Below are 15,960 nucleotides of genomic sequence, written 5' to 3'. Positions count from 1 at the left end.
AAATTACTTCAGCCAGCAAATTCGACCCAAATTGATTAGGCTGCTTTGGAGTTTTAGCAATTCACTTAGCAGTAGAGCGAATCGAGATGATACCTCAAATGGACAGGTTAAGAAATAAGTTTACTGTAGCTGTTTGGAAAAATAAAATCGAAATAAATCGAAAATATCATCAGCTGCATAAGGCAACAGCAAACTATTTCGGAAAACACGGCAATAACAATATCCGTCAAGTGTCAATTACTCCCAACTAGCCAAAAGTTCGGAATATGGGATATGTGTTGCCTAAGTCCAATGTGATAGAAACAGGTGGGGCAAACACAACTCTTTTGTGTTAGTGAAATCAACTTTGCTTCAGCAAGCCAAGTAAAACTAAAAACCACGTCTGTTTATATCACATTGGCCTAAGTCAACTTTATCAAGGCTCGGCAATAACAGTCTGAGTAATCCGCATATAAGTAATTAGGAGACCTCATTATTTTGAATAGCCTCATAAACAAACGCACCCCTTCGGATATCTATTTACTGCGGAAGCAATTCCTGGAATTACCAACAGAAAAGATGGATAAATCAGGATCGATTTGCTCTGATTTGAATGAAGAAAATGGGATGGAAGGGATAATTCGACTCAGGAATGATGTACAAACAGGTGAATGTGTATTTTGAATACACTTTTTTCTAATTGTCGTCGCGAACAAGAAATTTTTTTTTAGATATTACAAATTACAGAAAGGCTTCAGAAAGGGTCAGAATTCGTTAAAAATGTTTTTTTTTAACTCAAGTATGTCTATTTGATCTATAAAACTTTCCAACAAAATCATGCCATTCTTTAACACATAAACATCTCCCTCGGCATCTTAGCAGTGTGTCTTTAAACTAATATTATCAAATAGAAAGAACACATGAACACATTCAAATGAAACTTTCACACGGAAAGACCGAAATCAGCATTTTGGCGAAAAAATTAGTTGATTTTCTGATTTTAGTTAGTTACTTTTTGCGACAACTAAAAAAATCTTACTTTTGCTAATTTAGATTTTTTAATTCTAATTTCCTTAATAATAATAAAATATTTGTTGAAATGGCTATTTTTTTAGTTGAATTCACCAATTAAACGTGCTGTCATTTCTTAGCTAAGGCACACTTCATATACATTCAACTAACTTTTTAGTTGAATTTGCTTATGACAGACATGTGATATCGGAATCACTGTACTCCATGAAATCACTTGTCTGTCACCCTAAATCACGGTGGTATCACGCGAGCATCATGATACAACGGTGGTTTCCATACTACGGTCATTTATCGTTGGACTGTGCAAAATCACATCACTGTTTACTGCTACCAGCGCCAATAGCGATCGATGGTGAACTCATGAAACAATATTTCCTTCTTCTGAGTATCAAATAATAAACAACTTTCGTTTATTTTGAAAAAAAATCTTGGTAAAATGCCAACAAGCAGCATAAAACCTATATACTTGTAGCATATTTTCAAAAAGCAGACAAACCAAGAAATATTCATAAATTTGGTGAAGTTTTGAAATGCAAATAAGGAAAACAATTTATTCACATTTGTACAGAAAATCAGCACTATTGAGTAATTGTTTTCTATTCAATAGCAAGTAAATTTATTGTTGAAATTGAATTAAAAACATAATGATTCATATTTTGATTTCACATGTGGAAATAATAAACGATAAATATCCAATACATCAAAAAGCCAATTGTGTAATCATCCTGTTTATTGATGACTTCTGGAAACTCTAAATCTTCTTATTACTTCGTCTTGTGTCATCGGATTGAATGCCGTTGGATGGAAAGAAAACTTGTTATTAAATTGTTTAGAAAGAGTCTTATTTTGGGTATGAATAGAAAGAACAGCGAATCATGTCTTTCAGTGTGAGGGAATTGAAGCAGAACACGTACCAAGTTATATGTTTAATTTAAAAAATACTTGTAATAGTTTTCAGCTTTACTTCATAAATATAGCATAACAACTTTAAACTCCTCAAAACCCTAATAAAACCATTATGAGATTATATCCATTTTTCATAAGATTTATGATGCAAAGTAAAGCATCAAACCCATGTCAAATCTATTTTGGAATGATTCAAAATTCAAGAAGGTTTTAAATTCAGCTTTATGATGAACATAATCCTTTTCATGAAAATTTCGTAATGAATAAACTGTTACGTTGATAGAATTTTTCTGGAATATGTGTGTGCCATGCCGTTTCTGATGGTTACATACTAATAATATCTTAGATTTAATTACTATTTCGAGACTCAATGTTAATGGTTTATGCGCTCTTATATGTATCGTCAATATGCGGGTGAAAAGGAATTATGACTGAACATTGAAGTTTATGCGAATTTGGCAAAAGTCGGCATGATTTACAAACAAAATTAAGTGATTCATCACCTTTTTGGTAGAAATCTGGGTCGTTGAATGAAAAATAGTTTTCGTGTTCCGAAAATTAGTTCTAAAAGCCTTTCATATTTCCTCCATTTTTTATTTATATTTGTTTTATATTTTTATCAGTGAATGTTACGGTAAAAACAATGATATGAGTGTTACTGTCATCCAATGAACACTCAACACACAAATAGTTTCATAGCTAAGAGAGACTTTGATTATATCTGTCATAAATTAGTTGCTAGTAATACACTTTAAACCGCAATAATTTTGGTTTTTATATTATCGATCATCGGAGCTGGGAAATTAAGCTAAATTTTGAGTTGTTTCGTTTCACAATACATTCATTCTGTGCGCAAAACATGTCTGTCACCTCATCGTTGTACGCGTACAACGTTGTACAGAAATCATTGTACGGAAATTACATGTCTGTCAGTGGTATAGAGAAATAAAACGTAAATGGTTGAATTGGTTTCTGCAATTTTCAGCTATATGGCGCTCTGTCACCGAAAAAACGTTAACACCATAATGACTACTAGCCACTAGATGGCACACTACTGTCGAAAAAAATTTCAGTCGCGGTTGTCTTTTCTATATTGGCAGGTATAAATACGATGTTGTATTGGAGAAAAAGCCATAAACAAAACATCAACTTTATTTTGAAAATTTTTCTTCTGAATCGCTGTTTTCTTCATTCGACTTCGCGAAATCGACTCTCTCAGTGAAAACTTTGAGCAATCGGAAAACAAAAACCGAATACAAGTAGCACACCGGACGGCGTAGCCCAGAGGTTGGAAGATTTATTTGACATCATTATTTGACATATATAATTAGAGCGCAACAACGAAACTCACTTCACTGTTTCGGGTAAAAACATTACTACGCACAATCGCTTCAAATGCGCACAAATTCTGAAAAAATACATTGTTCACTAACAGTGTACGGAATTTTTACATACCGGTTAAACATTTAAATATGGATATATTGTAACACATGCGAAAAACATCTAAACAATTTGCAAGCAGTTCCAACAAGACTATCCCTTTTAGCTTTTTAATGGATTGTTTTGCTCTGACACTTCTCATGAGTTTTTGGCTAATAAACTTGTTAATAAAACCAATTTCATTTTTGTTTTCTTTGTGCTGTCCTTCAGTAATGATGGTGATAGATAAATAGAAACAAATTTTCTGATTTTAATAACAAAATTAGTTGTCAATGAGAATTTCGTGTTGGATTGAAATATTGCTGGTTTGTGTCCAGAATATTCGCCAACTAAACACATTTTCTAAAAATAAGAGTTTTTTTCAGCAAAGTAAATTCTCAATTGAAACTAATTTTATAGTTATTTTGTAAATTTTGTTGTTAAAATAAACTAATTCAAAAACAGTAATACGAATTAGGCGCAGAGCTAATTTCGGTCGTTCCGTGCACAAATCGCAGGTAATTCAAAAAACTTAAACTTCTTGTAAAATAGACCGAAATTATTTTTTTATTATTTTTATATATTTGTTTAAAACAATTCGATTTTTTTCAATGTATCGGACCTTTGGAAATCAGGAAAAATTATCATAATTCGAAATGTGTTCCAAAAATTCGTGAACCAATAATCAGTTTTAAACTTATGACGAAAAGTTTGACTGGGGGTGAGAGTTTCTAATCGACGTGAACATTTCATAAGGGCACATAAACCAACGATTCCATTCTCTTTGTTTACTTTCTCTTCTGTTATTAATATCTAAATTTTCACGTTCACTTACCAAATTTTCATATAGAATGAAAGAAAATATCTCCAGCTTTGTAATAGTATCATACATGTAACGAACAATTACGTAATAACGCAGATATAATCGAAAGAGAAAGTAAACAAAGAGAATCTGTCAATTGTTTTAAGGCCCTTTTGAAATGTTCACGTCGTAATATGCGCCGGGTTTTGCGAAACGAACATTTTCCAACGCTCATGGAATTTTCCAATGCACTTGCAAAGGTTCAGAACATTGGAACGGATGGACGGATTTACATGATTCTTTTCTTGTTTGAGCAGTTTTCGCCCCCACCGGGTTCGTACAGCAAACCAAATGGGAAAACTTGTCGGAAAAGTGGGATAAACCCATAAAGTTGTTTTGTATGAACAATGGAATTTTCCGTAGAAAAAGTTGTCTATGCTTGCTAGATCATCGATAGGTGTTTGGCGCATAACGAGTTGCATAAGTGTTGGGCCGTCGAAGAAAAGAATACTAGTTCGTTGAAAAAATTGTTTGGTGCGCTACGAGTTGTTTTGTGTGGAGATTTCACATGCATACTTGATCCATATGATTCGTCATTTCGAGCCTAAGCACGTGGCTGTGGCGTGGGTATCAAAATTATTACTTGGCAAATGACTCAATGACGGAATGCATATGACTTCTAGAAATACCGCTGTAGGCAATAGAAAAAGTTCTGATTTTTGTAAAAACTTTGAATGCAAAAACCGGATAGATACATTTGTTTTGAAATAACCGGCTAATTTTTGTCCGGTTATTGCATTCAAAGTTATTTTGTCCGGTTCTTGCAGAAAAGATATTTTTAAACGATTCTTGCATTGCTAAATCCATGTCCGGTTTTTGCTCCCAATGTTTTTATTCGATTTTTGCATTCAAAAATACTTAAACGGGTTTTCCAAATTAAGGACTATTCGCACATTTCAGTTCCGTGACGGTTCAGTGAAAGTGCCTTCAGTGCGCCGTCAGTGTTCTTTTTTATCGGTACCCTTCCGTTCCGTTTCCGTGCTGTTTCCGTTCCGGCACAGCCAATGCAATGACATACCGACTTCAGTGAAAATGAAAAATATCGGTGACGACGAATTTGAGTTTGCCGGACGGACGCGACACTGACGGCGAGCTGCACTGAAACGGCACTGTGCCGGAATGGTGTGAATGCGCGCATAGAAAACGAATGAAATAATATCAGTATCCGTGCACGGTGTCGTGCCGGCACTGAACCGGACCGGATATGTGTGAATAGTCCTTTAAGGTGCACTTATCCGATTTTTGCTTTCATCCGTTCATATAGAAAGGTTATGCAATCACTGTGAAAATCGACTTTTGCACCGAAGCCCGGAATATTATTTGGATCCGACTTCCGGTTCCGGAATTATGGGGTAAAATGTGCAAAAATTGTGAAAATAAGTGGAACAACTTTTTTCGAAGTTGGCTTAACCGATTTTCACAAACTTCAATTCATATGAAAGCTCTTTAGGTCCCATACTAAAATCCAAAGTTTCATTTGCATGGAACAGGCTATTCAGGCAAAGCCTATAATAAAAATCAGAACAAACCCAAATTGTATTACGATACGAACACTAAATGAAAATAAAATTATAAATTTTGATCTGCTTGCTTAAGGGGTTACACCACTGTATAAAAAAAGAGAAGAACTTTTTTGGGGAATTATTTTGAGATTCAAAAAATGGAGTAATCCGAATTTTGTAAAAGCACTTTTTTATATGTACATATCGTTAAGTACAACAAAATTATCAGTTTTAAAAATTGAAAAACAAAATGGCGGCTTGGTGACATTTCCGCGAAAGTGCTGCATTTTGACGGCCGGAAACATAAGTCAAGTAAATCTTGACCAATCGATTCAAAAATTTTACAGAATATAGTTATCTCCACAGAGGTACGTAGGGTTTTATTTTAATAAATTGATTTTCTGTAAAATGGCAGGCTTTTGAAAATAAAACCGCATTTTTTCATCACAAAATTGTTCATAAAAAAATATACACAATTTTCAAAAACCCCTACGTACCTATGTAGAGATAACTATCGAAAATATTCTGTAAGATTTTTGAATCGATTGTTCAAGATTTACTTGACTTTTGTTTCCGCCCGTCAAAATGCAGCACTTTCGCGAAAATGTCGCTATTTTGTTTTTCAATTTTTAAAACTGATCATTTTTTGTATTTAAATATACATACTAAAAAGTGCTTTATACAAAATTCGGATTACTCCATTTTTTGGATCCCAAAATAATTTCCAAAAAAGTCTTTCTTTTATTTTCTGCAGTGGTGTAACCCCTTAAGGGCTAAGACCAGTGTGTTTTAGGGCGTTTTAGAGTGCTATTTTCACGCGTCAAGTCTGATTTTCTCATAAACGGTGACGAATGTAAAAAAAACAAACGACAATCTATTAGATAATTAGTTTAGATTATTCTGTGACAATTTCAGAACGATTCATTGATCTTAGCGGTCAGGAAAGTCTTTTTCCTGAAGGAAGAATTGCATAGCTGAAAACGCTGTCTTTCAACTTGTTCATTGAATATCTCGCCTTCAAATGCATGGATCAAAAATCTGTCCTGACAATGTCTAGATAATTTAATTTAGATGCGATTAGTGCATAAACCCAAATAACAATTCGAATGCCTTATGGTTTTGATTATAATTTATAGGAGTTTTATAATTGATTTTTCAATCACTACCTGTTTTATGACAACTATAATAAGTGTCTCTTTTAACCAGTAATATCATAGTTTTCAAAGCTTCTATAAAACCTTTCACCTACACTAACAACAGAACTAAAAATAAAACAATTTGTAGTAGAATAAAACCATGCAACACTCTTAATATTGCTTTCAAACATTTTTTTTAAAACATTATTGTCCGTTAAATTCTTTCATTAATCTAAAGGTTTTAAAGTACATTTATGACACATTAGTTGTAGGCTATTTGATTTATTGCTACTTAGGTTAAGTGTAATTTGCATTAAAGGAAATTTCATGGCCGCCATTATGATGTTCTATACCGTAGCATTTATTGACATCAAATAAATTGTGAAATGCAAAAACGAGGGAATATGATGGACTTTCATAATTCGTTTTCAGAATGTATGCACAAGTTTTAACGCCACGAAATAGTTTTATACAAAAATGACGAAGAAGCACAAAAAATAATTTTCATAAATCATGAAGACTTTCGCAAAAACCGCATTCATTTCAAGGCGATTAGTTATAATTCTTATTTTTATCCTTACATTCACGATAAAAATAAAAGCGCATAACGTTTTTACGTTCGGAAAAGGTCTCAAACCCGTAATTAAAATATAATATATTCTTACTGATTGCATTCAAAGTAGACATGACACACATAGTCAAGAAAAATATCATCAAAACGACAGTTTATTCATAGCGGAATTCATTCCATCCAAAGAAATTTAATGTTGATCGTAAAGCTGGTTTCAAAATTTTCTTGAATTTGGAGTTTTAAAGCAGGTTTATGCTGATTCTTCATTTTGATTTATAAACCTTATGAAGAATGGTCCACTTGACAGGAACATGCTCTTATAGAGGTTTTCAGTAGGCTTTCGTGGAGTTTAAAGTTTTATTGCAAGATTTATTATGTAGCATTGAAGACAGCTACAAGTATTTAATAATATAAAAAATGTTACTTGGGAAAAACATATAGGTTGTCGCGATAAATATGTATAAAGTGAATGATATTTTTGTGAAGTAAAATCGATTTCTATGGTGGCGCCATTGTTTTCTGCTCCAGTTCCCTAGTAACGTAACGAAACATGAGAGAGAAATAAAATCGTCTCAAAAAGGCTGGTCGCGCATAACCACGTGGCTTGCTCTGCGTATTACATTTTTCTTCATGCTCTCTCTCAAATGTGCAAATGTGGCCGGGTGGCCAAGAAAGTTTTGATATTTTCGATTACAAGTTTGACTACATCACATAAAATCCAATAAAGCTACGGCTTGTTTGGCAGCCTGTCTGAGCCGATTTTATTTCTCTTTCATGTTTCGTTACGTTACCAGGAAACAAGAGCAGACAAAATGGTGCGTCTATAGAAATCGACTTACCTTCATAAAAATAACATTCACTTCATTTTTATTGCGACAAGCTATATGTTTTATGCACTAATCGCATCTAAATTAAAATATCTAGACATGGTCAGGATAGATTTTTGATCCATGCTTTTGAAGGCGAGATATTCAATGGACAAGTTGAAAGACGGCGTTTTCAGCTATGCAATTCTTCCTTCGGAAAAAACACATTCCCAACCGCTAATGTCAATGAATCATTGATATTTTAACAGAATAATCTATACTAATTTTCTAAGAGATTGTCAGTTGTTTTTTTTTTTATATTCGTCACCGTTTCTGAGAAAATCAGTTTTGAAGCGTGAAAATAGCCCTCTAAAACGCCCTAAAACACACTGGCCTCAGCCCTTAAGGCTTATTAAATAGTATATTGTAAGTATACATATATAAGTGATTCTATCTCTACGCTCAGTTTTCGAATCGTCAGTGCGTAACAGTTTATAATTAACTGCTATGACACTAAATATAAACAGTCGAATCACCCTTAAGTCTCAAGCGAACCACGTTGAAATCATACGAAAACTATCTTATATTATGTAAAAAAGTCTGGAAAATCGAATGGAAGAATCTTCACTGGCCGCACGAAACGTTCTGGTGACTGTTTTACCCCATTTCTTTATTTCATGATATCTTATTGTAAATCGTCTTTAAATCTCGGTAAAACTTATTGGAAGTTTACTGAATCTAGCTTATCTTATGTAAAAAAGTCTGTAGAATCGAATGGAAGAACCTTCACTGGCCGCACAAAACGTTTTAATGACTATTTTACCACAATTTCTCCATTTCATGAGATCCTTACTGTAAATCGTCCTTAAATCTTGGTAAAACTTCTTGCAAGACCGATGTACAATAAAATACGATAAAATGGAGGAAATGGGGTAAACTAGTCATCAAAACATTTCGTGCGCCCAGTGTAGGTTCTTCCATTCGATTCTACAGACTTTTTTACATAAGATAAGCTAGATTCAGTAAACTTCCAATAAGTTTTACCGAGATTTAAAGACGATTTACAATAAGATATCATGAAATAAAGAAATGGGGTAAAACAGTCACCAGAACGATTCGTGCGGCCAGTGAAGATTCTTCCATTCGATTTTGCGGATTTTTTTACATAATATAAGATAGTTTTCGTGTGCTTTCAACGTGGTTCGCTTGAGACTTAAGGGTGATTTAGATGAAAATTGCACATATTGGAGGAATTGTGGTAAAATAGCAACCAAAACGTTTCGTGCGGCCATTGTATACTCTTCCATTCGATTTTACAGACACTTTCACATAAAATCAAACTATTTCAGTAGACCGCACCCGATTTCTTTTCAAGTTACAGAACAAATACTACAGAAAACCCTAAAACTGCTGGGCTTTTGGGGTAAAACGTGCAGGATGGCGATTTTTGCAGCCAATAAAAACTATTCCATTGAATTTCATGGATTGTTACCTATTTTTTTTTGTATATAAAATATAGGCATAGAACTTGCTCAAGCTTTAGAAAAATTTCCGAGGCCCGGAGGGCCGAATGTCATATACCAATCGATTCAGCTCGACGAACTGAACAAATGTCCGTGTGTGTGTGTGTGTGTGTGTGTGTGTGTTGTCAACTAAGAGGTCGAGATCTCAGAGATGGCTGGACCGATTTTGATCGAACTAGTCGTAAATGAAAGGTCTCCCCGTCACCCAAAACGCTATTGAATGGTTTTGAGATCGGATGTTTACTTTTTGAGTTATACGAAGTTTTATGTCGAAATTTTTAGTTTTTTAACCGTATCTGTCACACTTGACCTTGGAAAAAGAATATTTTTCTATACTTAGATTCCGCACGGTAATAGTTATCAAACAAGCCATAGATTGTTAAAATCCGTTCATTTTCAACGGAGATATCGACATTTTTGTATAAGCGAATTTTCCCTCTATTCCAGCAGTAGGAGTTTGTGCGCTGTATGGCAAAGAAATGCTTTGGAGCAACGTGAAACACGATTTTTTATACTGTTACATACAATTGTTTCTAAGTACCAAAAAGACTGTGTACAGCATCCTTTTTTATGACAATTTGCTTCGGACCGATTTTAGCACGGTTCGATTTTGGCAACATAATCTTTCGAATATGTAAACCAGATGATATCAGCATTTTCGAGTTGAAAGTAATTCCATAATTATATTCATTTAAACTACTTACAGCAATAAATGCGGGAAGAACATAACAGCCATATACCATTCGAATCAGTTCGTCGAGATCAGCAAATACGTGTGTGACAAATAATTTCACTCAATTTTGTCGTGAATACGACTTACTTTACTATGGGGCGCCTTTTCAAAATTAGCCATATGGAAGAATGGGCAGAACTTAATCGTGAATATCTCGACTTGTATTAATGGCAGCAACATAATTCTTTCACTATTTCATCAAAAATATGATCAGCAATTTCAACTGAACGTTATAGAAGGGGAACCGTTGTCGAAAATCGATCATTTCTTCTTGTGCGTTGGATGAAAGCAGACGTCGGGGCGAGAAGACGTATTCAAACAGCGGCATCGGAGAGCGCTCCTTCTGCGTGGTTAAAAATCTCAAACGCTCAGGTCGTAGTTCTCATTTGCTTTTCGGTCGTTAAGGCGAGAAGACGCATTAAACTTGTTTCGCATCATTTGGCACTGCGAGCGGATATGTCGGTTTGTTCGCAAAGCTAGTTTCAATTCAAGCAAGAACGATTGCATCAGCTGCTGGTCGTTTGCATTGGAGAGAAAGCAAACAAGAAACGAAAAGTGGACAACATTATATAAAATCAGCCGTTCTAATGGCTCTAAATGTTGTGTTAAGAACTATTAAGATTACTTCTTTGCAAATCGAAGGTAGAAATCATCAGTTTAGTGAAAATCCAAAATGATATGATTTGCTCCGTGCACTTTTCGCTGTGCGAAAATCGTTCGAGATAAATGTTCCGAACTGTGCTAAATATCGTAGAGAATTCCACAATTTGGGCCTTCTAAAAGGCAGAAATGAATCCTGTACAGCATCTTGATAGTTTCTTTCAATGAAATATGCAAATCCAAAATGAGATAATCGACGTCAAAAATCGTTGAAAATTTTATTAATGAAAAGGGGGAAAGTTTCGAAATTCACACAATAAATCAACCATCAATTCAAATTCGAAAGTATAAAGAAATCGTGCCAGTTTTATTCGTATTCACGACATCCAGTTATGTCTCTGACATTACACACCCGTACTTTTTTTCGGAGATGACTCAACCGTTTTCTACAAACTCAGATTCATATGAAAAGTCGTATGCTCCCAAAAAAGGTTCCTGAATTACGTTTGGTTCCGACCTCTGGTTCCGGAGCTACAGGATGACATGTGAAAATAAAATTAAATAAAAATTGTGTAACTCATTTTTCTCGTAGATGGCTGAACCGATCTGAGATTCAAATGAAATCTAAGAATCATCTAAGATTCAAATGAAAAGTTTTAAGATTCTATAAAACATTTTGTTTTTCAGTCAGAGCCAACTGTGATTAGTATAAAACTACAGGGTGATTAGTATAAAAATGTCTGTTTCACATAAATTAATCAGGTTTATCGGGTTAGCAGATTTGGATAGTCGATAACCAAATAAACTTATTTTAGTTTTAGTGGTATTCAGTTTTCGATTCGGAAGATACCCAAAAACTTAATTCGCACTACGATTTCTCAAGATGTCTACATTGATTTTCAAACATTTTGAAACAACTGTAAACTATACAGCAAATTAGGTGAATTTGTCTGACTTCGGCTACACCGAATTTCGAATTCCGGTTCCAGCATCGAATCGTTTCTCAAAATTCAATCGTTTTCTCAAAAAAAACCAAATCGAATTTTAGAAACAAAAGTTCAAATTAAAATAAATCAAGGTTTGTCCAATTCTGACTTCCGATTCTGGAATTGTAGAATCATTTTTAAAATTCAAAGTGATATTGAAGTTGACAATCCCTAAAAGCTTTAAAGTTGGACTCAAATATATTGCAATTTATTCGTCATATGGCCATACGAATCGGTTTTGGTTATGCTGGTTTCTGAATACCGGCTCTGGAAATTGCTTCGACATATCATGAAATGTTTAATCGACATTACAGAGTAATGAGTGATTAAAATCTCAAATTGCCACTTAAAACGACGGACATTAGAATAATGTCATGAAAATTGAAACACCGAAGAATATTCATGCAAAAAACACATGCGGATTGATAAAAATGGTATCATCTCACTGCTAGGTGGATTAAGCACGTTTTGCCTTTCTCATATAGAAAGGTTATGTAATAATAAATAAATAATAAACTTGAAAAACCGACTAGTGAAAATTGGCCCGGAGGGCCAAGTGTCATATACCATTCGACTCAGTTCATCGAGCTGAGCAATATCTGTGTGTGTGTGTGCGTATGTGTCAAATAATCTCACTAGGTTTTTTCGGAGATGGCTGGAACCGATTTTAACAAACTTAGATTCAAATGAAAGGTCTCGTGGTCCCATACGGAATTCCTGAATTTCATTCCGGTTCCGGAGTTATAGGGTAAAGTGTGTTACATATTGTACACCGTCACTTAAACCGGCGAAACAAAAAACGTAAAAAAAATTCTACTGGTCTAAAAACTACACAAATCGATAGTCATTATCAGTAGGCAACTAACCAAACCGATTCCGGCTATCCTGATTCCCATTTTCCGGTTCCGGAAGTACCGGAGATAGTGGTCATATATACCAAAATGGATCTCACTCACTTTTCTCAGCGATAGTTTGACCGATTTCCACAAACTTAGATTCAAACTAAAGGTATTCCGGTCCCATATGGAATTCCTGAATTTCATCTGGATCCGACTTCCGGTTCCGGAGTTATAGGGTAAAGTGTGTTCAATATTGTACACCGTCACTTAAACTGGCGGAACAAAAACCGTACAAAATGTTATAAACTGGACTCTAAACCGTTATTCCCAATTTTAGGATCAATTGAAAGGTCTTATGGTCCTACCAAAATCTACTGCATGTTTTCGGATGCAACAAACATATAAATCGTAATTTAGTGTGCATGCTAGCAAAGTTTGTATGTCATGTTAGTTGGTGGCCGTACGAACCGACTTTGATTATACCGGTTCTCGGGTTCCGGTGCCGGAAGTGCATATAACAGTCGAAATTTTAAAGCATTCGATAACCTGAATTCGTCGTACTCAGGGCTTGTATTGTGAATCCTCAAACGAACGAAGCAACAAAAAAACATCTGCTGTGAACACTTTGCTTGACATAGCTGAATGAGAGACCTATATTAGAGAGAAACTGGATGCGTGAGAGTTCATACTACTGAGCAGACCAATTCCCTTGCCTAGTAAATTGCCTGTGCTGAGAGCTCAGTTAACACATGAACTAAGCAATCCATGGCAATGTAATGAAATGAAGGGTTCGTTCTCGTTAGTATTGTACGAGAAAGAAGGCCTTGCTTCACGGCTTGCTACAAGACGCGAAGTAAAGTCATATAGGCAATGTTTACGGTGTTTCAACAGTGTAGGTTTACAGAAATCATTTTTGAACATAATGTTCGCATTCCAAGACCAAATTTGATCACATTTCAAACATACTTTAAACATTTTAAAGCAGAAATTTTGCATTTGAGCTCATCTTCGAACCAATCAATTTGTTTCTTGGGAACTTACACTGTGCTTATATCCTATGAACACTAAAATTAATGTTCTTTAAATTAATATTCATCCACGGAACGACCGAAATTAGCTCTGCGCCTAATTCGTATTACTGTTTTTGAATTAGTTGATTCTAACAACAAAATTTCCAAAATAACTATAAAATTAGTTAAAATGTAGAATTTACTGTGCTGAAAAAAACTCTTATTTTTAGAGAATGTGTTTAGTTGGCGAATATTCTGGACACAAACCAGCAATATTTCAATCCAACACGAAATTCTCATTGACAACTAATTTCGTTATTAAAATCAGAAACTTTGATTCTATTTATCTATCACCGTCATTACTGAAGGACAGCAGTGTCAAAGCAAAACAATCCATTAAAAAGCTAAAAGGGACAGTCTTGTTGAAACTGCTCGCAAATTGTTTAGATGTTTTTCGCATGTGTTACGATATATCCCTATATAATTTTCTAAACCGATATGTAAAAATGACGTAAACTGTTAGTGGAAAATGTATTTATTCAGAATTTGTGCGCACTTGAAGCGATTGTGCGTAATAATGTTTTTACGCAGAACAGTGATGTGAATTTCGAATGTTTCACTCTAATTGTGATGAAGGTTTTTTGTATCTTCAAACCTTCCGAGCTGCGCCGTCCGGTGTACTATTTGTATTCGGTTTTTGTTTTCCGAGTGCTCAAAGTTTTCAGTGAGAATGAAGAAACAGTGATTTAGAAGAAAAAAAATTCAAAAAGATGTTTACGTTTCGTTTATGTCTTTTTCTCCAACACAACATCGTATTTATACCTGCCAATATAGAAAAGACAACCGCGTCTGAATTTTTTTCGGCAGTAGTGTGCCATCTAGTGGCTAGTAGTCATTAAGGTGTTACCGTTTCGGTGACAGGGCGCCATATAGCTGCAGATTGCAGAAGCCAATTCAACCATTCATATTGGTTGAAAACAACATTATATTTCTTTAATTCAACTAAAAAATTAGTTGACTGGATATGAAGTGTGCCTTAGCTAAGAAATGACAGTACGTTTAATTTGTGAATTCAACTAAAAAATATAGTCATTTCAACAAATATTTTATTATTATTAAGGGAATGAGAATAAAAAATCTAAATCAGCAAAAGTAAGATTTTTTTAGTTGTTTCAAAAAATAACTAACTAAAATCAGCAAATCAACTAAATTTTTCGCGAAAATGCTGATTTCGGTCGTTCCGTGTCGGAACTAAAAGTATTGAATCTAGTTTCTTCATAGGCATCTTCAATAGGAGAATCATTCATCAAATGCTAACCTCATGAAGCATAGGTGTCAGCTAGCGGGCATATTCATGAACTAATGAACGAACGAAGCAGTCCTTCTTGCTTGGGTTGCGCTGTGTATTTTACCTGACATACGAATGTGTGTGAATAGCACAGAGGGTGAAACTCTTTTGTTAATATTCGTTGCTTCAATTTGCAAGCCCTGGGCGTACTCGATCCGATTTTCGCGCTGACTTTCGAAATCAAGTTTGTGTACTGGTCCACCCACCGTATTCACCTGATTTGGCGCCGTGTGACTTCTTGTTTCCGAAGCTTAAGTTTAAGCTGAAAGAACGCTTTTTTCAAGATGTTGAGACCATCAAAACGACTACGACATGAGCATTGGAGACTTTTCCACAAAACGAGCTGGAGCACGCATTTGAATCACTTTTGAATCACTGTAAGAAATGTATTAAATCGAAGGGAGAATACTTCGAATAATAAATTTGAAAAACTCAAGATATCTTGTTTATTTTACGATTTATGGAAACTTGAGGGGCGCACTATGTATTAAATTTTGTTTTTTAGCATAAAAAATAGTTAGCATATAGCAAAGATAACTGTATAGATTTTCATTAAAATAACCAAACTTAATCGGATTGGCCTATAAATCACGACATCAAATATTGTTATACTCAACGATATAGTTGGACATAACAAATATAATTAGCTGTAATGATTGTAGTTCTGGGAACAACCATTTATGTTATCAGTGAAGCCGAAGCTTTCCG

General features: G+C 34.6%; 1 protein-coding gene across 11 annotated transcripts in view; it reads left to right on the top strand.

Annotated features, from left to right (window-relative positions):
• Positions 1 to 15,960, top strand: part of LOC131431424 (potassium voltage-gated channel protein Shaw-like) — a 217,387-nt gene that overhangs the window by 101,597 nt on the left and 99,830 nt on the right. The window lies entirely within an intron of this gene.

The sequence above is a fragment of the Malaya genurostris genome, chromosome 2 (genome assembly GCF_030247185.1).
Source record: "Malaya genurostris strain Urasoe2022 chromosome 2, Malgen_1.1, whole genome shotgun sequence".
NCBI classification, from domain to species: Eukaryota; Metazoa; Arthropoda; class Insecta; order Diptera; family Culicidae; genus Malaya; species Malaya genurostris.
Note: the sequence above shows the minus strand (reverse complement) of the source record. Positions and strands in the feature narration are given on the sequence as shown.